This window comes from Haliaeetus albicilla, chromosome 1 (assembly GCF_947461875.1).
Source record: "Haliaeetus albicilla chromosome 1, bHalAlb1.1, whole genome shotgun sequence".
Lineage (NCBI taxonomy): Eukaryota > Metazoa > Chordata > Aves > Accipitriformes > Accipitridae > Haliaeetus > Haliaeetus albicilla.
Genome location: NC_091483.1, coordinates 57,262,472 through 57,290,220, shown reverse-complemented (window position 1 = coordinate 57,290,220; position 27,749 = coordinate 57,262,472). Strand labels below are relative to the sequence as shown.

The 27,749-nt window shown below is 37.1% G+C and overlaps 1 long non-coding RNA gene across 1 annotated transcript in view; it reads right to left on the bottom strand.

The window, feature by feature from the left end:
* Window positions 1-2,103: 2,103 nt before the first annotated feature.
* LOC138685686 (uncharacterized) overlaps window positions 2,104-27,749 on the bottom strand; it is a 65,901-nt gene continuing 40,255 nt past the window's right edge. Inside the window, exons 2-4 of the long non-coding RNA XR_011325063.1 lie at window positions 3,276-3,330; window positions 2,945-3,035; window positions 2,104-2,214 (exon numbers count right to left, since the gene is read on the bottom strand). This is a non-coding gene — a long non-coding RNA (uncharacterized lncRNA). The remainder of the gene's footprint in view (window positions 2,215-2,944; window positions 3,036-3,275; window positions 3,331-27,749) is intronic.

Genomic DNA, 27,749 nt, shown 5'->3' with positions numbered 1-27,749 from the left:
ATCTATTAAAAATGCATGCAATTACACAATCTTGAGAAGTCCCTGAGTCACTTGCTGATGGAAACAGGAATAGTGTTTAAGGAAGTTTCAGCATGTCCTTCTACTCTTGTGCTATTCCCTAGGGAAGTGCTACTTGACATGTTTTGGAGGCATGTATTGGATGATAGACCTTTGGTCTGACCTAATGCAGCTGTTTTTTCAGTCTTAAGATCTTAGAAGACCTGAAAGAATAGTTGCTTAAATCAAGATAATACATTAATTCATTAATTTAGCTAAACATTATAAAATAATTGGCACTAAGATTTTACTGTTATAGAGTTTCTCTCTGAGAATATTAAAAAAAGCTATAAAAAATTTTGGAAAAAAATTCATATTCAAGAATTTGAAAATTAATTCAAGTATGTGCACTTACTAGAATTAGTGTCTCCAAGTCAAAGTAATTTGTCCTTAATTTGCAACTATATTTTATGGAGGGATTTGCATACAATTCAGATACTGAATAAAAATCTAGGTATTTGCTATTTCAATGGAATATGTCTGGGACAACTCTCTTTTTTTGTATGTTCAGTCCCTCACCCATTTCCTGAGAAACAATTACTGCTCAGTAACATTTAAGAGGTACATATGAATGAAAAACCCCAGTTAAATTAGTCAGTAAACCAAGGAGAAGCAGGTTTTGTTGTTTGTTTTTTTTTCTTAGAATGATCTTAATCTGTTCACATATTGATTAAAAAAAAGTTTACTGAAGGAATGCCAGATCTTTCATCATCAACTGAGCAGAGAGAAAGTGAACATGGAAACTGCCAAGTGTAGTAAGCCAACAGCACTGTGCTTTTCCTATAGACTAAAAGTGTCTCCATCAAGCTGGTTCAAGACATATTTCATGTTATCTCATAGACAACCTTATATTCCTCTTCCCTATGGACCTCAAGAACTGAATGAATTTTTCCGTAGTTGCCCAGTATCCTGGAGCCTCATACCTGAAACGTTTGTGCACTTTCCCTGTTCGCAGATTTGTAGTGCCTGTGTTAAGGTGAAAAGATCAGTTTTGGGGGTCCTAAACTGAGCAGGCAGCTTGGGCAGTAGTTTGGGGTATGTCAGCATGTGTTGAAGGTTATGTCTCACGCAGGTGGAGAAAGGGAGCTTGTGAAACCCTGGGTTCCCTGTGGATTTGTTAGAAAGCCTGAGGATGTGGAAGGAACCTGTCTTCCTCAGTCTTGGGCTTTGAATGCACCATGGCTATTCAAAGCTGCTGAAGGCCACGGCAGGATACACTGGAGTTTACGCAGATATCATCAGGGCAGTAATTGTTAATTGCAGACAGAGACTCTGCGTTTAGCCATATTCTGGAACCTTTCTGTGTCTTTATTCACATCAGTCATACCTGTCTCTTCTAGAAGAAACTTGTTTCAATTTTGCATCAAAATGGCATGAAACCAGAGGGAGACTCTTTTCAGTTAACAGGGTTGAAAAGCCATAGCACGTTAAAATAAGTGGTATTTGGAAGCCAAAACCCAACATGAACTCCTTACCGGTCTATTAAATTTTTATGTTACACAGGCACAGTCATAACCCAAAGTGGGTGTGAGTCTTAGTGACACTGGTATATTACTTAATCCCTTCATTATTACATAATTACATATTGTCACATGTACTTATTATACGCAAACTGAAATGAATGTGCTGGAACTGTTCTGTCACACATCTGGGTGTTCGACACGGTTGTTACTTGGGGTAGTTCATTCTGCACAGGGGTCAGTGAAGCTTCTCTCTCTAACTGAAAGGGAACGTTTGTTTCCTTTTGTCTTGTGGCCCTATAAGTGTCTTTCGGCAGTGCAATCAAGCCAGTTAGCCATTAAAATGTTGTCAGATACAGTAACTGAAATTGTTCTTTTAAACCGACTGAGGAGAGGTTTAGCTTTATTATGAGTATAGACAAAGACTCACCTCATCCGTCTTTGTCTGTAAAGCATATGACACCTGGAAAAGGATCTAATTGCAATCTTCCTACCCCTTCATTCAAAACAGTTTCTGGCTTGCTTAATGCTTTAGGGGTTATTTTGACAGCAGGTTGTATGAACCTTATACTGTGGTTTCTTTTGTGTTGTGTTGCTTCCCCACTGATCCAAACACTTACCTCACGTCTGTCTGCCAGTGCCATCAAATGCCTGTTGCAAATGAAACAATTGCCCAGGAGCCAGTGAATTTTCAGACCTGTGAAGGAACAGTTAAGAGCTTGATATGGCATCTAATGGGAATGCAATAGGAAAGGAAAATTACGCCTTCAGAGCGAGCTCTGCAGTTCCCAGAATAGAACAAAAGCACTGGTCCCTGCTACCCAGTCAGATATCACAGCTTTACAGAGAGCAGACTCTCTAGGAGAGTTTTTCTGTAGGCTCAGCAGGCAACCCCTAAACCAAACAAAAACTTTATTGAGATGTCAAGAGGTACATATGCATACCCAGAATTGATCCATTCCTTCTTTTCTGTCTCCTAAATTTTAAGGACTGCTTCTGCCACTGTGAGGTACTTTCCCTGTTGTTTCTGAAATAACCGCAATTTGAGACACCACAAAATGTAAAAGTTAAAAACAGTAACTATCTTCAAACAGTATGACAAATATAGATGTATTCTATATTGGCGTCCTTTCTGGAGGCAAAACAAAGTCCTAAAGCATTTGATTTTTTCTCCATCTTTTCTCAAGCAGGAGTCACTGTAATTTAATCTTGCTTGGGGCACTGACTTAGCTGTGTCCTTCCCCAGATGTTAGCTATTAATAAAAATACTTTCTCCAGAGCTACTATGCTACCTTTCAGCCATGGCAATGTATTTGCTATGTCTTCGCAAGCTCTGTTGATTTCTAGTGATTTCTTTCCTTGGCAGTGCTTTATGGCAGGATCATGAAGAATGGGCCTGAGGTGTCTGACAGATCCGAATGTCGTACCTTAGGAGTCGAGAGACTGTCCTGAGGCCATCGGGGCTGTGTACAAATGGGTCAGGAGCGTACCTTCTGCCCTCATACCTCGGTGAAGAAACTGAAACAACAAAAGCTAGTAGTAACAAAACAACAGAAAAACAGACAACTGGACCGAGAAAGCCATTCACTGCACATCTCACGCTCACTATTGCTCACGGGTTAGGGAAAAGAATAGAACTGTGAAGAAAAGGCTCTAGACTGTATCCCAGCTATTCAATTCTATTTCTGTATGCCACAAGTTGTTAAATTCCTCTCTTTAAATAACGCTAGCAAAAGGCACAGTAATAAGTGTACTTACCTTTACAGATATCTGCACAGATGAAAAAACCACGCCCAGCAATCAGAGGGAAAACCTGCGGTGGAGAAATATTTTTTTCTTCGACTTAGGTCAGGGGAAGTAAGACCATATTATTAAAGCAGCCTCATAGACATTATTGTCAGAACAGAGCATAAATAATAGATAATACAGGAGTTAATACAGCTGCAGAGCAGGCCAGGAACCACAGATTCAGTCCAGGTACTGCATACAGCACTCCCTCTGTGGTACGTGCTCATTTTGTCATGTGAAGAGGTTACTGAAGAGGCAGGCTATTGAAGTCCCTCTCCAACGCGCCCCCTCGCCTGGCCATCTCGTGGTGGTGAGACCTTACTGCCTGTGTATCACAGAGGGCTGCCAGTGGACTTGAAGAGAAAATAAACACTTCTCACTGCCTTTTTCTGTCAACAGGACCTGAGGATTTAATTCCCTGAGAGTCATATAAGCTATGTTCTCCCCAACCCTTTTTCTCTTCGTTAATACGGTCAAATATTACAGGTTGCTGTGGCTATCCAAAGCCCAAGAGATCATTGACTCCGCTAAATTAGTAAATACAGGACTTGTTAATGCTGACCTAAAGCAGCATGTTATTAGCTTGTAGCTGGAAAAAAACAGGGTTTAGTTTGAAGCAAGCACTAAATTTGCCCTCCTGCTCCTGCTTCCAGAGTGGCAGGTCAGGGTTTTCCATATCACACCTATAGCCATGTGTCGACTTGTGCACAGGGTTTCATATGTTCAAAACATGGGTAAAATGTTTCCAATTAAATAGCAACTACGTAGGAAGTGGCTACACAAATATTGGAGTATAATTATGCCATAAACATAAAAATTGAATAAAAAAGATTCAGTTGCAGTCCAGTCTACATTATTTTATCTAGGTATAAAAAAAGAGCCATAATATTCAGATATACGGTCAATATTTACAGAAGAAACAAAAGAAGAAAACAACCTTTTTTTTCCCCTTTGACGATACTGAATGTAAATGCATTTTCAAACAACAGTTCTGCAGTCCTTGCTAAAATTCAACACATCTGGAGTTTAGACCGAGTCATATATTGTTGTGTAAGAACACACAAAGAATAAGTCAGAACAGCAATATGTAATGTACTAGTGAAATAATATTAATAAACCAAAAAGGTTAGGATCAACATCATTAAAAAGTCACATAGAACACTATAGGACTGGTGGAGTAACGTGTCTTTGTTTATTATGCTGTCAGAGAGACATCCATCTGGCAGAGTACAGCTAAAATATTCCCCAAAGTATCAAAACAATATAGGGTCAAAAGAGCATCAGGAGACGTGTGTGTGGGGGCATAAATAGGCCTTCTCATTGACAAAACTGCTCTCTACTGGGTAGTTGTTTGTAGTGGATGGATCACAAACTCTCCTTCCCTGAAGAATAATGAGTCTGTCACAGCATGTGAAACTTCTTTTCTAGTGGGAACAAAACAGTTATCTCTCTTCATACCTAAACCCTGTCTTAGAACGAGATAAAAATAAATGTTTTTCTTTTCGTAGGAGTGGTTTTCTCAAAACAATTTTGTCCTAATTCTGAACACCAAAAATATTTTCTGCATGTTCTGTCTAATTTAATATATGCTATATTTTCAAAGAAGATTAATTTTTTCTTGTACATTGTAGGATTCATGCGTATCTCCCACACAAATGTAGGGATTTAGTCTTCTCTTTTGTAGAGTCTGAATGTATACTTTTGTAAATATTTTGTTCAATCTATGGTTTTCTGAAATAGAACCTGCTCTATTAATGAAGCTCAGTGATGCATGAGCGCAAGCTACCCACAAGACATCATGTATCAATAATTATTGTGACAGAAATGTTTAAATGAAGTGCAACTTTCAGCATACTTCACTCAGAGTGTATTTCAGATTTTCAAATAGAAACCTTGATGGATCAAACCACCACATATCTGGAGGGTAGTTCACAAGTCCCATGTGTAAAAGCATTGTTCATATTACTATAGATACAGGTCACGGTTGCAGCTAGCAAATTGTTTATGTTTCATTGTATCTAGCTATTTTCTGGGGGAAACCTGTCCTTTCCTGAGGGTCTTGCAATAGATGTCAATAAAACTTAGAAAAGTACACTGAGTTAAAAAAAGAAGTGTAAGCTAAGCATAGGGGTGTACAGTAATAATAGCTTAAGCATGTTGCCACACATAAGCTTTTCTACCCATTGCAGCATGACAAAAATGCATGATAGGGGGGACTAAAAATATTTGACCATTAAATGCTCTAGCTTATTTTCCTATGAAAAAATCTGAGTGTGGTGTACTTCTCCCCTATATGTATATATCTGTGTATGTATAGTTTATGTAGCGATACTTTTCCATTAAATAAGATGTTTGGTCTTCAGACATTTAGATTTAATTGCCTATGTAATACTCACATCTCAGCAGGAATCAGAAAAAAGGCAGAGATTTAACACTGAAGTCAAGGAGATATTGAACACTTGCGAGTATCATGAAATTCAGTCAAGTAGAAAATCCAAATGACTATGAATCGGGTCATCTCTGTGATCATAATGAAATATCATTGTTAAAGAAAAGAGGCATCAGATTATTCTTGCAACTTCATTTCTGATGGCTTTTTAAAGCACTCTTTTGAGATATGGTTAGCTTGAAATGTCTTTTTGAGAAAAAAAGATAATTAGCATAGAAAAAGGCTTACAGAGGCTTATGCTTCAACTGTTGAGACTGATGAAACAAACGTTTAGTCATTTTATAAGTTGGCCCAACAGAATATGAAGTATTGGATTGAAAATTTGGAGTAGATCTGAAAGATAATCAACAGTGTTTTGATTACTCAATAATTCTCTCAAAGAAATAATGGCAATAGAAACAATCATTCATACATGGTAATTCCCTTGAATGGCCCTTGTGCTGTTTTCAGCTCCTCACTTTCTTTTCAGAGTTGTGATATATGATGTCCACATTTAGTTTTAGTTTTCCCCAAGCATTTTCTAGTGCTTAGAGTGTTGGCAAAACACCGTGATTCTGACCAGTTTGGCTGCACTCTGTAATCTCAGCTCAGACCAGATGGTGAGCCTCAGATGCGTGTGAAACAGGTAAAAGAAAAAAAAACCACCAAACCTATGAACACTTAAAATATTGTTGGCAGTTTTATCAAAGATACTTTCCAGTCAACAGGTGTTCTTTTTTTTTTTTTTTTTAATATTTATGAAACTGCATATCATTTAGAGCTAGAGGAATTTGATTGCTGAGTGATCAATGTTGTTATCCTTTTAGTCTTCTATGGATTTTTCTTCTTTTTTTTTTGTAATATAGCCACTGCAGCATTACTCCCTCAGGCATACTGTACCATGCATACATACCTTTTTGTAACTTGGAGGAGTACAGGGGAGGACTGGAGTTTGATTTTATAAATAGATTAACAGATTAAAATTACATGTCCTATTGTGCTTTGTTACTATATGGTGCTTGCAAGACTGCAACCAATGCAAGGCACAAGTAAGGTGAAGGGTTACCCAGAGCAGCAGGTATAGGTTTAAGAGATTTGGAAGTGAAACAGGGGTGTTGGGTGAGTGACAGGTTTACCCTTGGGTGCAATAGAAGCTCTTGGCTGTGTTGTTTGAAGGAAAGCAGATTTATTTTTTTCCAGTCGGTGTTAATGAGATTAAGTTGCTATATTTTTTGTTCCTTGGTGATGTGGAAAAGAAATTAAAACCTCAATTGCTCTGATACTAGTTAGATAGCTGAAGGAGGTATGACTAATTATAAAGGAGTAGAATACCTGCAGTGGGTGCACAGACAGCTGCAGTTGGAGGTTTTTCACCCCTCCTCGGTATTACAGCATGGGCACTGCCTCTGGACCTTCTATTTTGTTCTTCTTTCTGCATGTTCTTGTTTTTGCTTCCCGTGCCCTTCCTTCTGCTCCTTCCACAAAGCTTCAGAACCTAGAAGGCAGATAAAAAACTGCCCAAATGGACTATCACAGATAACTTCCTATTTTTTTTTTAAAGGTAGCCTTAGGACTTTGAATCTTGTTAATTCTGAAAGTGTAAAGCTAGAAAAACTTGACTGTAAGCAGTCAGCTAGGATATATTTCATATCTGTCTTTTTTTTTTCTTTATGCCAGAAAGGGGTATTACTTTTAAATATACCTTCATGTATGAAAGCTTTTAGCTGGTTCATTTAATGGAGGCCCCTCAGGAAAATTTGCATCATGTTTGGGAGCACAGGATTGAGAAAAGTGTGAATATGTATTAACAGTTCCAAAGCAGAAGCTTTGTCCAGAAGCTGGAGACAAGTGAAGCAGAAAGCTCAGGGTTAATCCTGAGGTTAACAGGAGATGCAAACAGTTACAGTTTCAATAGGCCCTTTAAAAGAGGGAATGAAATCTTCTCAGCAAAACTGTGTTACCAAATAAATCACTGAAGTTTGAAAATAGAATAATTCTGGTTTTCTGTCCAAACTTTCTATAAGGTTCTTTGTTGACAGTCTTCAAATGTAACTGAAGGGCTAAGAATTCTGTTAATGAAAACAAATTTTCACTAAATTTATGACTGTAGTAGAGCAACTGCACCTGCTTTTAGGACTGCAGCAGCACAATGCAGTCTAAAAGCAAATAATGTTGAGTTAGTTAAAAAAAAACAAACAACAAAAAAGACTTTGGTCCTCTTCCATGAAAAGGCTGCTAACTGGTAACAGTTGCAGCAATCATTCCCTTGTGGGTAGGGATGAGTGGATGGTGTTATATTCCTTGCTGAAAGCAAATTCTAGATAATAATATGTTCCTTAGAAACATACCAAACCTGTCTCACTGAAAACACGGTAATGCCAGGCAGTGGATATTTGGATAGGTCCTTCATTAGTGTCCTGGTTTCGGCTGGAATAGAGTTAATTTTCCTCCTAGTAGCTGGTATAGTGCTGTGTTTTGGATTTAGGATGAGAATAATGTTGATAACACACTGATGTTTTAGTTGTTGCTGAGCAGTGCTTCCACTAAGTCAAAGAGTTTTCAGCTTCTCATGCTGCCCTGCCAGTGAGTAGGCTGGGGGTGCACAAGAAGTTGGGAGGGGGCACAGCCAGGACAGCTGACCCAAACAAACCAAAAGGATATTCCATACCATGTGACATCATGCTCAGTATATAAACTAGAGGGAAAGCTGGCTGGAGGCTACTGCTCAGGAACAGGCTGGGCATTGGTCAGTTGGTGGTGAGCAATTTTGTTTTAATTTGCATCACTTGTTTTTCTTGGGTTTTATTTCTCTCTTTTTGTTATTTTCCTTTTCATTACAATTCTTACTTTATTTCATTTTATTTTATTTCAATTATTAAACTGTTCTTACCTCAACCCATGAGTTTTCTTACTTTTACCCTTCCAATTCTCTCCCCCGCCCCGCTGGAGGGGAGTGAGCAAGTGGCTGGGTGGTGCTTAGTTGCTGGCTGGGGTTAAACCACGACAGTTAGCTTCCTAACGGTTTTCATTTCAATGACTGTAATCATAATTTAGTAAAATGATACTTAAACCAACCTGAATAGCAAAGGAACATACCAAATAAAATCACCATTCTACAACTGGCAGGGGGTGTGACTTATACAAATGCTGAGCTCAAAAGAGTGTCAGACTGATCAAAGCTCATAAAGCTAGTTCTGCTTTGACTAATGTCTGCATGCACAGGCCAGGGGCATATCCATCTGGCTAGGCAATTCTGTGTCACAAGAACCAACAGCTGTATGCATTGAAAGTCATACACAGAACTACCTGCTGTTTGCATGGCTATACCTAACTCAGCAGCTTCTACATAACATAACATAACATGACATGACATGACATGACATAGCCATGAACATACACACCAGTTGTTACTGAAACCATTCCCTGCTGTTGTTTGTAAGTGGGGCAACATCATCTTGCTCTGCTATAATCACTATTGCAGTTGTTGTGTGGGGTTTTTGTAACAGCACTATGGAAAAAAGACCAGCTACTGCCATTTTATGTGAATATAATGAAACAGAGTGAACAGACCAAGTCTAGAATGAACTAACACACTCACAGTGAATCTATTTCTGATGCAGAAGGATCTGAAAGTGAATGTAGCCTTTAGGAACTACATAAAATATTTATAGTATCTTGTTCTTTATTTATCAATGCCACCAGCAACACTGCTTCATTTTACAGAGGCTCCATTTATATAGCACTGCATAAGAGAAGCAAGTAAAAGTAAATGGACAGAGAAATAACCCTGCCTTTTTAAATGGAATTTAAATTAAAAGGTAGACAAATACAGCCCTGAAAAAAATCCCAGTCTTTGAGCTCTGATTACCTTTACATTACATATGTAAAAGTATGCATATGCCACATATATCGTGCTCTCAGCTGTTAGACTCAAATCTGTGTATGGTACTCTTAATTTGATTCCTTCTGACTGCTTGTGTCAAATGGATGACTTCAGTTTGGATAAATTATTTCTGTATAAATGCTTTATATAAAAAAAAGAAAATACTTAGAGTTTCTATCGGATCATGGTGGCCATCTGCAATTGCACATATCCAATCCCTGTGGCTGGCAATAATTAACTCATTTAAAAGCATGAGGAGAAGGAAAAATGCTCACTGCCTTTTTTTTCCTTTTGTGACAAATTCAGGAAATACTCAGTGTTCAGAGGTTTGTGCATGTGAGCAACTTTATACATAACCTTTGCATTTCAGTTTATTCATTTAAGTGAACAACACACAAAATTAAGGAAAATGAGAACACTTTTTGTGCACCACTTATGTCTTTGTCATTTTGGCCTGTCAAAATCCTTGTCTAACTGAGTGGTCACAGCACTTTGCTTTTTCTCAATAATCTTCTGTTCATCTGTCTGCAGATTCGTGCTGGCTGAATGTAAGCCAAATTGTGATTCACAGTCACTTGAAAAAGTGAAGTTCCTGTGACCAGTCTCCTCATTTCCCTTACTTTAATGCTTGCTTTAACTATTTAAAAAGCAAGATAAAACTGCAAGTGAAATGAAGTTCAACCACCAAATAACTGTTGTGGATGGCCTTTCATGTTCTTGCTCCGCAGAGTAAGGATTCCCTTTCTATTCCTTTGTAGCTTTGCAGCACTGACCACACCAGTCGCAGGCAGGCAGAGCGCCCATTACCATCTATCGTGCATCTTTACTGTGCATCATTTATAAGATGGAGCACTGAGAGGAAATAATGTTCTGAATGTGACATCATAAAACTGAAATGTGGGTATGACATCAGCCTCTCACATCAATGCCGTGTTTTGCAAGCTGGCTGGTCAAGTCAGAGCTTGTGGAGACTATTTGCATGGCACATTTTTTGAGAGTTTACTCATGGGGTGAAGAGTGTGGTGTTAGGAGGCGATGAGGAGCATACTGGCATGAAGAGCCTTTCTGTTTCCCTGGACGGCATGCTAGATCAGCCATCAAACATTAAACCTAAGTGAAGTGGTCTTACAAATATACTCCATACTTGAACACTATAGCACCCCTGAAGTCAAGGACAGGAATGGTAGAGGTCTCACAGTATGTTAACATGTACTTTTCTGCCTGGATGTTATTCTTTCTGAGGTGGACATGAAGTAACATTTCATATCAGACTGGACTCTGTTAGATTGTACAGGACAGCAACATTTCTTCAGCTATTTATTTTACTTCAAAAGGACCACAGACAGGTTTACAAAGGGAAAGGAAAGCAAAATCTCTTTATATTGTCATTTATGAATGTTTCAAAATGCCTGGCATTATCTTAAATCTTTGTGTATATCTGTTTTTGTCTGGCTAAACAACATTAATTTCCTGTTTTGGTGGAAAATTATTGATCAGTTAGAGATACAAGTGCATTAATGGATAAGAAAACTTTCTGGGGACTCCTCCCATGATGAAGAATTGAAGGATTATGCTGCTGACTACTGTTTTGTAGAATGGCTTATTTAAAATAGAGCAAAAATCCTGACATAGCTAAAACTTTACTCAGTTCCCTGAGCTGCCTTTATGCAGTGTCTTTGAAATACTGTTATATAAGTCAGCTCTCATCCTATTTTAATAGTTAAAGCTTTTGAAACAAGCTCTTTTGACAGTGCAAGAAATGTTAAAAAAAGTCAGATCTTAGGAGGGAGTTTCTGCTAGCAGGATATGTGTTCAGTGGTCCTTTTTTTCTTTATGACCCACTATCTTTCACCAATGTTATTAGTCCCAGAGAGGAAGCCTAAGTTATTCATATTCTGCAGTGAGTAACAATGATTTTATTCTTTTGTAGATTATATGTTCATCCAGCCTTTTCTAAGGTAGGAAAAAAAGCTGCAGAAGAGAAATGAAAGGGACTCTTGCTCCAGTTATGAAGGAGAAAACAACAACAACAACAACAAAACCTCAAGAGAAAATGAAAAGAAGGCAAAGGCTTACATTATCGTGTGTGGTTTTTTTTTTTTTTTCTTTTTTTTCTTTTTTTGGGGGGGGGGTGTCTTTTTTTGTCTGGAAAGAGCTTGTGGTCTTCCCCTCCTATCATCATAAGGAGACATGAGAGGAAGAGGTCCCTCATCTCTTTTGAGAACAGTAGTGATACAGTTTAAACTTAGCAGCTCTCTAGGTAACACTGTCAATTCTGCTTTGACAATTAGTGATGAAGGAAAGTGTCCTGAAGCAAGTGATTAATATTTTAGTAGGTGGCATCCTCTCTGCTAAGTCAGTATTGCTAGAGGGCATTTTGATAATGGTGTTTTAAAATGTAAAGCTGACATCCTGCTCCCTTGCAGCTGCTGAGACACAATTCAGTGATATTTTTACAAAGATGTATAATAATAGGGAAATCTACTTGTGATTTTCTTCATTTTTACTTAATGTAAAATGAGCCGAACTCATGCTCCTAAAGACCTTTACTCTTTCAAATACATTTGAATGTGATCTATGTACTGACAGTGCATAACTACACTTAATTAATGTTAATATTGGATTTATACACTTAGGCTAATGGAGAACAATTCATATGAATCAGGAATTTTATTGAGATTTAAGTAAACAAAGGTATAGACTGCAAAGACAGTTCTTTGGGAAGAAAAACAATCTGCACAAATGGATGTTACTCAGCTCTTACAAGACTTCCTTCTCAAAACCTTTAAACAGATCTCTCCTTCTGTAACTCCTGCACTCTGAACTTCTTTATCTGATGAGCAGTTCGGCTTCTGAGCAGTTTGTCAGTCTGAGTTGAGATAATAGGCATTACCTTTACATTTACCCTCTCTTGTGAAAATTGATTTGTATGTTCTGTGTTTTGGGGGAAAAAGTCACACTCAGATTGTCATTCTGCAAATGCAGCCTGAGTTTTTAAAAATCCCATCTATTCCCATGTACAAAGCAGCAACTGACTGTACTGTAACCATGGAGACCTGCCGCAGATTCAGGAGTTGATTTTAACTCTCATGCTTCAGACCAGAAAATGTTAGATACTCTGCATCAGAGAGGTGACAGAGTCAGCATCAGGGAAAGGCCACTGGAGATGCAGCACACTGGAGGCCCTCCAGAATCACCAGGTCTGGGTCTGTTCTCTGAGAAGACTTTCACTGGGTCAACCTCACTGCATTTCAGGCAAAAGCTGGGAACGCCCATAGAGTTTGAAAAGTGAAAAATCTCTTATGCTGTTACGTGATTTTCAAAAATACTTAGAATCATGGCTGTGATCTGGAAATCCATGGTATTTTAGCTTCCCTTACAAGAGACCTACCCTTTCCCAGTCTTTCTAGTGAATAGAAAGCTTATAGTAAAACTACAGAATTATATCTCAGAGTTATGTTGCCATGAAAACTTTCCTTTTTAATAGCATTTGTCAGGAGTGAATTCATCATGTGGTGTGAACTACTGATTTCAGTGTTACATTACAGGTATATTTGATCCTATGTAAATATTTTTTACAATATGGCTCTATATCTTTTCCTTCACAATTTTTATCAGAGAAACCTTACTTAGATCAGATCATAAATAGCAGCTTTAAGTAATAGCTCCATTAGGATCTCTAAACTGTGTTACATTGCGATGGAAATAGCTTCTGGATGTTCCTTGCTGGTTATGATCAGAGATAGGGATCAAACAGCTTTAAACATTGATTTAGCATGAGAAGCTATGCAAAATCAAGGCTATTTAAACAGCAGGACATCAGAGAAGCAAGTTGGGGATTGAAAAAAGAATAATGACTAACTGGGGACAATAAAATAAAAGTATTTTGGTAAGGGAAATAGAGGGGATGGAACATTATAGGATCTTTTCTTTGCCAAAACTGACCCACAGTACATATCAATCTTATTTTTCAATTAAGACAGCAGGGCTTTCAGCATTTGGCTTGGCTTAGTCAGTATCATCAGCTCTGATATTCCAGTAAGTGATGTATGGCTGTGTCCCTCAGAATAAAGGAGATATATTGATACTTGTGGCTAATATTTCTTCTGGATATAAGATAGCTGTATTATTGAACAGGGCAAATGATTCTTTAGAACATCATTGCCTAATTGAGTACAGAACAACCGATGTCAGGAAGAAAAGGTTAGACTTGAAGAGTCTTTTCTATGCAGCCACATTTAAGGTTTCAGTCCCTGAACTATAAGACTACTCAGAGGGTGTACAATATCTTTTTTGCCCTTCCTCTTTCATGTTTAGAACATTCTCAAGCAGTGTCTTATCAAACATTTACTTGCTCTGTACTCCTGTCTATGCACAGGAAATTCTGTCTTTTGCTTTGTGTGGGTGGGCAAAAGAGTCTGCAGGGTGAATTCTGCACCCACTATTTTTCCCTGATTCTGCTCGTTGCAATACATTGTGCATGGAGGGAAGGGAGTGTTACTGTTCTTGGTTTAACAGAAGAGATTGATATTGAGCATTAAATGCTTTCTTTAGTAATGGGCTGTGAGCATTTTTGAGTACACCAAATAAGTAGGAATCTGAATGGAGGCTACTGTGGCCTTCACTGAACTAACAGCTTCTCCCTGCTTACAGCCAGCCCACCTCTTAAGATGCATGTCCAGCATGTTGATGCAACAGTTGTCCTCTCTGAGGATAAGGCACTCTCAGACATTGTTCCTGCCCTGTGATACATAACGGCTAGAGACTTTGTCCTGGCCGTGGGTCCTATACACACTAGATCCTTTTCTGAAAAACCACTTTTCTTTCTAATAATCCTCTGGCATCAGTTGTTGCACGGGGTTCTTACATCCCAGATGCAAAACTTTGGGTTTTGCCCTTGTTGAACTTCAGTAGAAGTGTCAGAGTGGACATTCAGAGGAAGATGAGAAAAAAAAAATGCAAAAATCAAAGCTGGAGAAAGAAAAAAATGAAGAGATAAAAGAAAATATTTTGGAAGGCAAAGTCAAGGAAGATAATAAAAATATGGATGAAAAGGAAATGAAAAAACCCATACATTTTTGTGGCTGTTGTGCTTTTATATTGCATTTTCATTTTAGGAACATATCAGATCTAGGCAACAGGGAAAAAAAGAAGTTTCCATGTTATATTTCAAATCCCACATTTTTTTCATGCAATGGTTGGATAAAACAATGTGGAAAGGTTCATATGATGCCACAGGAGTCTGAAGCTACTGCAAGTTCTCTGATGGAATCTGTCAAATGTAAAAGCATATTCATTAAGGTCATGCACTTTTCTGCTTCCAGCTCTGTGCAGCTGTGGCATTTTTCCATCTGTATTTCTTGTTAAAGATCTGAATGACTCACCCCTGAATTTGCCTTTGAGGTAGACAGTTTTCCTATGGCAATGAAATCCAGCTGGTACACGAAAAATGTGTCGCTGTCAAGGAAGGATCATTCTTAAAAGAGTTCAACTCAGTCTTAAAGTTGGAATTTTATCATTCATTTTTCAGTCAGATTTTATTGCTTCGCAGGCTTTTTTGTATAATACCATTTTAAAGTAACAGACCAGATATTAAAAAACCTTCTATATTATTAGTTAAACTCTTCCTAGGGATTTTCAAGTAAGCATTAGAGAGAAGAATCTAAATCTTACTGAATCTCCATTTTCATCTCTGAAAATATTAGTATTTTCTAATCATGACTAGTTCTTATAAACAAATCAAACAAAGTTCAAAGTTTCTGAATACTTTTAATGTCATTATTTAGCAATTAAAAGGAAAAATAATTTATGCACAGGTTTAGTTGACTAATTGCACTTCACAGACTCCCACATACTCATTTCCATTAGGAAATGCTTTTGTTTTAGCTAAGTTTTTTAAAGTTTGGTGTTTATTCATGCCTTCCTAAATGTCTGTGGGTTATTAAGCTCTTTTATCTCAGTTTTCTTAGGCTCACCAGTTAACTGATTTCTTTGCAAATGAAGAAGAGAGATAGACTTGAAACATTCAGCTGTTGTAAAACAGAAAACTTCAATACTGTTAAAATACAGATAGTACTCATAAACAATAGCAAAACAGGAAAAATGTTTGCTGTTTCTATTGCAACTTCAGCATTACAACCTCAAAGCACTTGAAATGCATTTATGAATTAAGACTTATGAAATTATAGCATACTAATGAAATATATCCTCAATATAAATAAGCATCTAAGGAAATTGCAAGTTTTCTCTGATTTTGATTTTTTTTTTTTTTGCATTAAGAAGATAAATTAAAGTACGTCACTGCTTGGAGGCATTTTGAAAATATTTGAAGTCAAGAATGACATGTAGTTCATGGAGTCTTCTTTAATCGATTCACATATGCTAAAGAAATAGACTGTCTTGGGACAAGTTTGAAAATCCTAACTACAGAGTTCACAACTTGATAGTTAATAAAGCCACACCATTTGAAATTGATTGAATGATACAATAAATGTCCCAAAATGTGTTGGGTCTTTTTTTTCTTGCAAACTCTATCTAGACAGGTGAGGCATCATAAAACTAGTTTCATTGAGTCCTTGGCTGGTGCATGCTAGGTTCATGTTTGCAAAGCATAATGTAGGCTTCCTCTGAGAATCAGGCCTGAAGTGTCTGAAAAACCATAGGAGAACATGAACAAGTAGACTCTACACACTGAATTGTCTGTCTGTGCAATTCCGGATCTAATCCATGGTACAATGATTATCTATGGAAGCTGCCAGTGAACCAGGAACCACCTGTCTGTCTCCTGATATGTTTACATCTTGCTGTGTCATTTTGGTAGCTGGCTGTAGTGGGTTTATTGACTTTTTCTGGGGAGGAATGTCAAGGTAAAAGCATCACCACTGAGTCTAGGATTATTACTGATAGTCTGATGAAAAATTAGTACCATATTTAGAATGTGCCGTGAAGCTGTTCAAGAGATCTTATTGTCTAGCAGGTATTTGATAACTAAATAGAATGTTTAAAAAATTTCATTTGCCCACAGATTTTACAATACTGGCATTAAAATGTGAATGTGTGCCACTAGCCATCACACAATAGTTTGTTTCTGAATTTAATTGCAAAGGAACCCTGTGCTACTTCATATGGTACTACTGAGTGATGTTTTCAACAGCAATACAACTTTATGTATCAATAGCCTGTATTCAGATCAGAAGCAGAAGATTTAAAAGGAGTAACTGAATTGATTCACAGGGGAACTGACAGAGTATGCAACATGGCACTGACCGTTATGTGAATTCTGGAAGACTTAATCACAGTGAGGACTATAATATATATTATACTGCTTTTAAGCAGTTTGAGAAATTCATTCTATTCACAATAGGAAAACTGGGTGTCTTGGTCTGGTCATTAATGTTTTACAAAGATAAAGCTAGAATAGAAGTTCTTTGCATCTCTCCTAATAAAGAACCACAAGACAGTGCTCACCACACTTCTGCACTCAGTATCATTGTTTATCCAAATATGTCATGGAGGTGTTCAGACAGAATGAAAGCAGAATCTGCTGAGAAAAGGTTAGGGCACAATGCCTTTACTCAAAACAAGATACTACTACATTTATCACAAACATAGCATACCTGAAGAAAGATTCCTTCTGATAGCAACTACAATAATCACAAATACCCAGAAGAAAACAATTGCAAGATGATCAAACTGAACACATGGGAAAACATACTGACCAGTGTGAAACATACACAAAGCATGCAAACAAAACATATAGTTGTATTTGAATATTGAAAGGAAACTCTACAAATCAATATCTTGCATTTTAGCATAATAGAAAAATCAATGCTTCAGGACACAAACTCACTGTCAACTCCATTTTTCTAGGATATTTCTGCCAGTTAGTACAAAAAGACATGCATATTCACTTGAAGTGCGTTTAACAAAAAATAGTTTAGAAAGTGAATTTAATATTAGAATTAATACTTAAACACTTAAACACTTGGGACTATCTCTAATAATAAACCTAGTAGAATTATCCCTCATGGCTGTCCTGGCACTTGAGTGAGTTCCTCTGATCTATGATATGAATTTCTGCAGCTGCTGTCACCTCGTAGTCAGCCCTGATCCTCCTGAACTGTGACAATTACTAACGAAATGCTGAAGCTAATGCTAGAAACAATAATTACACAGATGAGACTAAATCCACACTGTTATCACCTGTTTGGTGATCTTATGTAGTGCATTTAGATGAGGCAGTGGTGAAATATGCTGAGTTACCAGAATAACGTAGGTAGCTTTGCATGCTGTTTCTACATAAAAGAGATATTTCCCTACATATCTAAGAGTTACGGAGCAATTATCCCTAAAGGCCTTTTGTTGTGTCTTTCAAATAATGAAAAAATAGTCTAAATTAAGTAACGTATGTAGTTTGCTGTGCTAGGTAGAAATGAAAATGGGGCTCAACTTAAGACATGAATATTTACAAAATGTATGTATGCGTGTAGGTGTATATTAGAGCAATTTTTTAAAATGTACACCTGCAGCAGATGGTATATGTTGTTGTTACTTTGCTACAAATGTGTTAAGTCCCAGATGTCTGACTATAAGCATTGACCGTGAATGTTAAAACACACGTTTACCATTGCCAATAGCATAGATATTCTTCCCATAGCATAGTCTTGTGGCAAGAAGGATGACTGAGCTTAACCCTTTGCCCTCTTTCATTTAAAAAATGTCATCACTAGTCAGAAAACATGATATACTTTCCAGAACATCTGTTATTAACAGAGTCACTGGTGTGCCTAGAATTTTTCACGGATTCGGCAGATTTTTGTACAAGCCACAGGCAGGATCAATGCAAAACAACCTAATTTTCATTCAAACTTCTTTGTGCTTTTGTTTGCTTGTTTACCTTTAGGCTTGATTTATAATATATGTTGATGGTATGAAGTATGAATTAAAATGCACTTTGTACACGCAGTAAACCATGAAATTGTAGCTGCACCCAGTAAGGGACTCTGGGGGATACTGCAACTCTGTTACTGGATACTTCCTTTCTTGCCTCTCAACAGCTTTCACAAAAATTTGCAAAGAAAAGTGTGATAAATGCAGGTCTTCTGATGAACTGAGGCAGGTTTCTCCTGAATGCAGACCTATCCTCAAGACGGCACCTGCTTTGTGCCAGTTTACTCATTAGCTCCTGATGTTGTGGCCCATTTGTGATTTTGCTGATGAGCCAGGGGCAACAGAACAACTCATCACCCTCTCTCTGAATCTGTGGGATCTTCAATAACACAGAAACATAGCAAAACTTTTTTTTTTGTTTCTTTGTTTGTTTGTTTGTTTCCCAATTACACTTGGAATGCATGAGGAGGATGGGCCAGCGAAAGAAGCAGTAATCATGATGATCCTGCAGGATGCAACACAGCAGCTACAGCCCAGGAGGAGGTGCAGACAAAGCAGTTTTCTTCCACTTTGAGACACCTGAATTTCTGGTAGTAACAGGACAAAAGCAAGCCTGGTTTTTTCATTCAGACAGAATGAAAGCAGAATCTGCTGAGAAAAGGTTAGGGCAAAGGAAACGGGAGTAAGGTTACTTTATGATATGGTAATACAAGCATCATTCTCAAAGGTGGTGAAAAACAGCATATTTGTACTCAATTCAAGATGTCATTGACATTTACATAAACTTTATTTTTTGGCAAGTGACCCTGGTTTGAAAACTTTATAATATAATGAGTCTAAAAATATTCTTCTTGGTATTGTTCACAGAGGTGAATAATAGTAGTAATAAAGATTAGTCAGGAATTATTTGATGATGTTTTATTGCTGGGCAGTTGTAATTCACTATTACCATGTTTAGAGCCATGGATGACCTTTATGTCTTTATTGAACACAGGATTGAAATGTTCACTTTGACCATAATTAAAAACCAAATGTCGTAAATCCTTTAAACTACCACATAGTTCCTCAGTTTGCCACCTTTATGAAGAGGTGGGTGAAAGGAACTAGGAAAAACAATGCACGTATGTATATTTGCCAAATCCTCTTAGAGCTGTAATAATAAATTTGAGCCATATATTACATAACTGCACAACGTATTGTATGCATGCAGAAATTGTTTAGTTTGTCTTCACAACACTAATACAAGAGAACATTACCCTCATTACCATAAACTACTGGCTACATAAGGTAGTGTAACAAGTCTTGATATTTAACAGTTCCCTTTAACAGAAAAAATTAATTAGACCTGATCTCACATTTTACCAAGTCTGTGTGTCCTATACTTACTTTAAACTCATTAGAGAATATTTAGAGAACATGAGAATTAAAATGAGATTGAATTGCAAAGTTGAGATTCTAATTTTAATTTATATGTAATTGAGGTTTAGTTTTATCCTAGTAAGTGCTGGAGTTCTTAAGTGGAATGGGCTAGACTCATCAAACTTTTAAATATATATTTTCTTTTTAAATGTGTTAAAACCTTAGAGAGTTTTGCTTTTAGAGTGATTTTTGGTGGTGGAGAAGCGAAAACTGCATTTCTGTAATGCTTTTATTAGAAGACTCATGTAAAAACTTATAGGAAAATTTGTTTACCAGAATGTATGTTATTTAGATACATTAAAATGCCTGTTTCATTCTGATGATCATTTTGTTACCTTAATGCATGTTTTCATTGCATATGCTTTGCATATTGTTTGAAAAGAAAAAAAATGGGGGAGAGAGAGAGAATGTTATTGATCTGCCATAGTACTGCGGGAAGAAACATTCTAGCCTGCTCAGGAAAATTCTACTTTTCTGAATTTTTTCAGAAGTGAGCTTGATGGAGTTAATGTCTTCAACAGGCAGAAAATTATACCAGCCCGGGGGCTTTCCTTCCTTGGTTTCATATTGTAATACAAGGAATATTTATTTGCCAATGCACATGGCTAATAATGACCACCTTGATACAAGAGGCAATGATTACAACCAACTCCATGGAGAACTGATTGACTTATCATCTGTCTCTGCATTGAAAAGAGGAATTAAATATTCTTTTCCATGCCCCTCCTTAATTTCAGAGAAGCAAGAGGTCTAATTAAGGTGTTCTGAATCACCTCCAACTTCATATATTTATTACTGAGACAGTCTGAGGATTGGCTTTCTGGTGTCTGATGTTTGTGTGGCTCCTAGCCTTGAAATGCTTTCAAGACCAAGCAGATTTTCATGGGCTGGAGGTGGGAAATAAGATTTCATTTGGAAATATGATTAATTTTTGTATAACGATGGTTAATTTACTATGTGTGCATTATTGTGTGTATAAAAAAATCTTTCATTTTCCTTGTGTATAAGTCCAGTAAGTCATTACATTACTCAAATATGGAAATATAGAACAAAAATGTGGGATGCAAAACTTGAGAAAGATCTTAAAAAAACGTTGAGAATTTAGTTAAAAGATCCTAATTCTGCATCAAAATTAAAGCTGCTTTTGCACACCTCCAATGACCTGGTGCAGTAGTCCCTCACCAGTGCAATAAAATCTGAAGTTCTGTAACAACATATGCATCATGTCAACCACCAAAAAAGCCCAGATATCAATACACTTAGGAAACACAGTTGATTGTGGCTTCATTTATGTATGTACTGTTTATGAGAGGCCAGTGTTTGCTGATACCGACTGATAACCTCTTGTGACCATTGCTAAAAGTCTCATGGGAAATGAAAAATACAGCAACTATTATTTTTTTTGGTTACAAAAAATGATGCTTTGCAGACCAGAATAATTATTGGATAGACTCTTTAAAACACTTGTGAGAAGCATAAGGGATTGAAGTCCATAGTGAAATACGAAAAGCAAAGAAAAAAAAGTCTAAAAGCACATAGAACATGAAGCATGAGAGTATTAATAACCTCAAAAGAAATGTTATGTAACTTAAAGCTCTTGGTTTGGCTGGTGGCACATTCTTGACCTCAGTTGTTAATTCATAATTAGTTTTTAGCCCATCATGGGATCCTCTTCAAAAGTCTGCAATATTGTGATCTGCATGACACTAATTGCTCAACTAATATCTGAGAAGTAGGTTTTCTCTCATTTTAGAAACATGATAGTCCTGCAGTTTTGTGGAGTACAATGAGACATATAAGTCTTTAAAAATGTGAATTGGGGTCCTGGGAGCTGCGATCAGGTCAAGAATAGACACAGTATGTATTTGTGATGAAAATCAGTAGTTGCAAACATGAATGATGACAAATGAAAGTATATTATAGTCACAGCAGTTTGTCACCCTGGGTGGGCATCCACTGTGAGAGAACAGGCAATCTTTTCTTCAGTTTCCAGAGGGGATGAAATATAAAAGATTTTAATGTTTTTCCCTGAGCTTTCTTTCAGTGAGGAACCATAAAAATATGACAGAATTCTGAGACACAACAGTGCTGGAATAAATGGACGTTCAGCCCAGCCCATGGAGCACCAATATTTCATAGAAGACCTGCAAGCCCAGTTGGCAGTACCTCAGAGGTGATTGAAAATAGTTGATTATATCTCAGTTCTTGGTATTTGTCATTGTGTATAGTATCAATATTTCCTGTGACGATGGAAGACATGGTAATAGGAAATGTATTTTTTGGTGATTGAGCTTGACACAGAGAAAGTTTGAGTTGCAGCTGCAAATTTTTGCACTCTGTCATGCAGCTAGAACTGGCCACCAAATAAAGAGTATCTCTTTCAAGTATGTTGTCCTCAAAGTGTATGCTGAATTCTACAATGGCAGACCAAAGTGGTCTTCAGGGAGGACAAGGAGCCTATTAAGAACATAGTAGAAATGGTAGACAGCAATTTCTCTGCAGTTCCTTCCTTGCTACTGCCACAATGCCTAGTATCCATAAGGTAAGCTCTGTTAAGAGACTGAGTGTGATGCTTACGAAGGCAATGAGTCAAGTGTCTGCGGAAGGAAGTCACAAAGCTGCAGATGGCTCGAGGAAGCAGTAGAGCTCTTGCCAAAGAAGTCTTTTGAAAGAGGAAGATCATTCAGATGAAAATGTATGAAGTCTGTATGTTGTCAGTATGCCAAATTGATTAGGATCATTCAGTAACTCTTACGCAGGTGATAAGTACCTAAGACCCTTCCTCGATGATGTAAATCTGTAATTTATTTAAATGAGTATTACATTCTCTCTCTGTGTTTCTGTCTCATAGACAAACACTGTAGACTGCATATGCCTTACAATATTGCAAGTAATATTTCATTTTTAAATTAATTATATCTAACTTTCCTCTTTAGCATCAGAACATCGTCAGATCAGTCCAGACTCTGCTTCCCATTGAATGTTTACCCTAGAAGAGTTCTGCTTTTGAAATAACACGTTCTGCTAAGAACATCTCAGTGAGTGTATCCTCACAGCTTCTGCATATACCTTTAAACGTTTGTCTCACAAATTGCGCATCAATACAAAAAGATCTTTTGACAACAGCTATGTAAAATAAATCGTGGTTCTTGTTACTTCAGTGAAGGGAAGAAAAGGTGATGGAATTGTTCACAACTGGAGTCAGGGTTGCCTGGAGACCCACTTGAATGCATTTTTCTCTGTGCTGTTTCATCTTCTCTGTTCTCTGTCTGCCTTTAAACTACTTTGTTGTTACATGTAACTTTTCAACACAGGTCTTTTGTAAAGAAGGTTAGAAGGTAAATATTATTTTACTTATTTTTATATGAGGAAACAGTACCATGAATTACAAAAAATAACTTGGCACCCAACGGTACAGCTATCAAGTCTTTAATGGTAACCTGGCTCTTTGGAATCTTATCCTGGGCCTTATCCATCATGACACACTAAATTTGAAAGTGTAGAAATACAGATACTTGTTATTCTCTTGTTGTACATGATTCTGGCACTCAACTAATATATGTAAATATATAACTATAAATATCAAATTAGGAATTCATATTCAAATTCCCTTAGGACATGCTGTTGTGATGTATGTAAGACTTGCACCATCAGTAACAAGCATCTCTGGTAGACCTGAGATGTTTTTTTCTGATCCATGTAAAAAGAGTAGTTTTGCCTACTGAATCTAGTGTACTTGTTTTAATTGGGGGGAGGGAATGTTTTAGTTAATGGTTTTAAAGTACATTTATAAAATATTAGTTATTATTTTAAAAAATGCATAAAGCCAGAAACTGTAGTTTTAATTTCTTGACTTTTTCCTGACATGATTGACATTTCTTCTGACATGTTTGTATAGTTGTCAAAATTCTTGTCAGAACATAATGGTGTCATTGACATTGTTATGAAATTTTCACAAATTTCATATGTAGCTAGCTGCCCCTTTCCCTGAAGAAGTGTTAGATGTTGATGGTGTCATAGCCAACCATGACTTCAAGAGCAAAATGGCATTCCCAAAGATTTTTTTGAAATTTCAAAATTACGTTCTACATCCCCATTGCTTAAATCTAGAAATCTCTAAGTAATGCTGCAGATTAAAATAATGATGGGCATTCATTTAGGATATAACTATCAAGAGGTGACCATCACATCAGTTATAGTCTTAACAAAGAAATGCTATTTGCTAGCAGAGAAATCAAGGTACTCAGTGTTACTCTTAATCTTAACTATGGAATTAGCTGGAATATGAAATGTACTGCAATTAACTGGACTGTGTTGTGTGCATTTGTCTGCTCCTGTATGTTTATGACACACTTGAAAATAATGGTAAAATTGTCTAAAGACCCATGCACCAACTATTTGAAGACAAATAAAGCAAGATCATCCCCACACGATTGTGCAAATACCCTGATGGCATAAGATGCTGGGGTCTGCCTTCTTTATCACACTTCAACTGAGAGACTGCAGGGCCACCTTGGTCTGAACATAATCACTGATCTCTTCTTGGTATCCAGTGACAGGACACATGGGAATGGCTCAAAGCTGCTCCAGGGGAGGTTTAGACTTGACATTAGGAAGCATTTCTTTACAGAGAGGGTGGTCAAGCACTGGAACAGGTTTCCTAGAGAGGTGGTCGATGCCCCAAGCCTGTCAGTGTTTAAGAGGCATTTGGACAATGCCCTTAATAATATAATTAACTTTTGGTCAGCCCTGAAGTGGTTAGGCAGTTGGACTAGATGATCATTGTAGGTCCCTTCCAATTGAAATATTCTGTGCTATGCTATGCTGTGCTATGCTATAGTTACTGGTCCTGAGGTACCATTCAAACACCCCAAAGTGCTTTAGGGGAATCTCCAGCCTTTGGTTAGCTGCATTCCCGTAAAATGCATGGGCAGAGTTATTCACATGATGAAGGGGTTATCAAAATGATTGAATAGGAGCCTTGTGCTGATGATTCCCCAAATAGGGATTACTGCTAGCAGTTTTGAAAAAAATAACACTAATTTAAAAAAATCTAAAGTGTCCAAGGGCAGTGGCCCACTGATAGAGATAAGAATCTCTTTTAGCTTGTGGTCCTGTGGAAAGAAACTTCTCATACAATTAGATGTTTAATTCTGTATGTGAATAAAAATAAAAAAAAGAAAGCTTCTCTTCTCCTAGAAATGCATTATCTTAGTAATTAACGCATTGGCCTGAATTCAAATCCCTGTTCTGCTGAATTCAATTCAGGAATTGCTATCTATATCCTCCAGGAATACCCATCATTAAATGACTGAGCATTTTAGCTTGAGCACCTGTTTTCTCTCCTATTGGAACTCTTTGACTTTATATAAATAATTAATCAAGCATTGAAAGAGTGATGTGAACCTGCAGCTCTTATATCCCAGTTGAACCTCTACCCACTGGCCTGTCAGCTGCAGTCAACTCATGCCTATTTGCATTAGGTATTCTCTATATGGAGAAAAATGTACTTACGAAACAATTTTCACCTGAGTGAAACAGGACAGTGGAGAAGAGGTCTATTTTAAGAACCCGATCACCCACTGTATCTAGTGATTCAAATAGGATCAAAACCCTTGGCAAGATAGGTGACAGCCCCAGGCCTTCGCACTCAGTAAGTAGTTGAATCTGAGTTACTTAAGGAACTATAACACCAGCAGTGTTGGATAGCAACAAAGCATCGTTGACTGAGGAGTGTAGTGCCCATCTCAGTCTAAGGGAGAAAGCTTGCCTTCACTAGATAAACTTGGCTGGACAGGTAATGTTAATGATCTAATTCAGATGATTTTATAAGAGGAGTAACTGCCTGGTTAGTAGGCAGGGATTTTTGGCAAGTGAAGCTGATGGGCAAAACCAGATTAATATTCCAAATTTAATTTATATCATTGACTGATCAAAAAGCAATCCCAGAAGTTAGAATATGGTTGAGAACTTTAAAATCCTATATTGGTAGCTGGAGTCATTATAGCAGATGCATACATTCGAGATTCTAGAATTGGCTCAAATGAGTAGTCTATATGACCTAGACTGTAAATTCAAATTTGTAAGGTTGTTTGGTTTTTTTTTTTCATTTGTTTTAAACATCCTGAGAAGCTTTTTTTCTACAAAGCTCTGCCTTTCCTCTTGTGATATGTTATGTGTCTTACAGCATTGTCAGACTTCAGTCTGAAAACCATTGAGTAAATCAAAACAAAAAGATTTTAGTTGCTCATTTTAGCTGTCATTGATTTGTTGGTACTGTCTTCAACATACAGCTTTTAGAAATTTCTTATTTCCTTTTTACTTTTGTGACACTTCCAAGGTAATTTGGAGTTCATATTTGACACTTGTTTTGTAGTCAATGGATGCAAGTCACATTATTTTGAAGGACTGAATTTTAAAGAAAAGCTGGTAAAGAAAGGAACCAATATAATTTTAAAAATCTCATCTTGTCAGGCACCTTATCTATAAATAAATGCTGTGGAAACACACACACAAAAATGTTTTCTTGGCTACAAGATCTCAGAGGTTAAACATGTTTCATTTAGATTACTATCCTGTTTTCTTTCCTTTTTTATTTCAAAGTCTATGGATCTCTGTTTCAAATAGAAGTGTAAAGATGATATTTGACTGAGGTAATCTCAAAAAAACTTCATGTTAAATATGTGGTGTTGTATGGTTATGTCCAGCAGAGCACTCCATAGTAAAGTGGTGAATGCAGTTGAAATTTGCATTTGCTGGGGATGCTTTACAAGACTGTTATTCTCAGTGTGACTCTACTCAGGAAGAGATGAAGCACTAGTGATTACTGAAGATCCCTGAAATAAGTCCTTTTTCATCTGCCTGGTTTAGGTTGTACCCATGTTCTCTTCACTCTTCTGTCTAGTTTAATCTACTTCTTTGTGTATGTGATGGAAGTCTGCCAAAACAGAGGCATTTTAACAGTCAGGAATACCAAAATGTCCTCTTTTTATACAGCTAAATCTTAAAATACCATTACAGCAATATTTGAGTAGTCTAATGTCTTTAAAAGCTGAAACATACAGAGCATGAGGAGGCCAAGTAAGAAGGTATCGTCAGTGGGAAGGAGTAGAAAGCAATAAAGAGAAAATAAAAAAGCTACAAGTTATGGAGGAAAATTATTAAAAATACCAGTAGAGAGCAGCTCTAAACAGAAATCAGGCATCAACATTACTATGTCAAGAAATATTTAGCATGCAAAAACCTCTTAACATCTTTATGCTACCATTTTTAAAGGGCATCAGCTGAGAAAAACTGTCACAGAAGCTGAGGTTCACCACAGTTTCACTTAGCAGTTGCTCCTAAGTGCAGTTGCCTACGAAGCAGCAAAATGCATGTTTCAGATTGTATTTGTATAACAAAGAAGATGGTATTGCTTCTTTCTGCAAGGACCAGCTGGGGCTGATTCTCATCTCAGACCAGTAGAAGTCAAAATTTTCTTACCTGGAGTCTCTATGGTGGCACCGCTGTGAGGGAAAATCAGGCCTCTTGTTTACTTAATGTATTAGAATAGTGGTGGGTTTTTTTTTCTTTTATCTCTAAATATGATAGTTTTTCTTCATTTGCATTAGCTATAGTGAAGTATATTCAAGTTGAAGTATGCAGGCCTCTCATACAAGTCAGCATATATTCATTATTCTGAATATCTCACCAAGCACATAAACTGTGTTTGCTTGAAGCGCACAGCGATTTTTCATTGCTCTCTTTTGGTGGAATATCATCAAATTATTTTAATTTAATTTTTTCAGAATTCCTTGCTTTATGTAGAGCTAATATTGAACTGTTT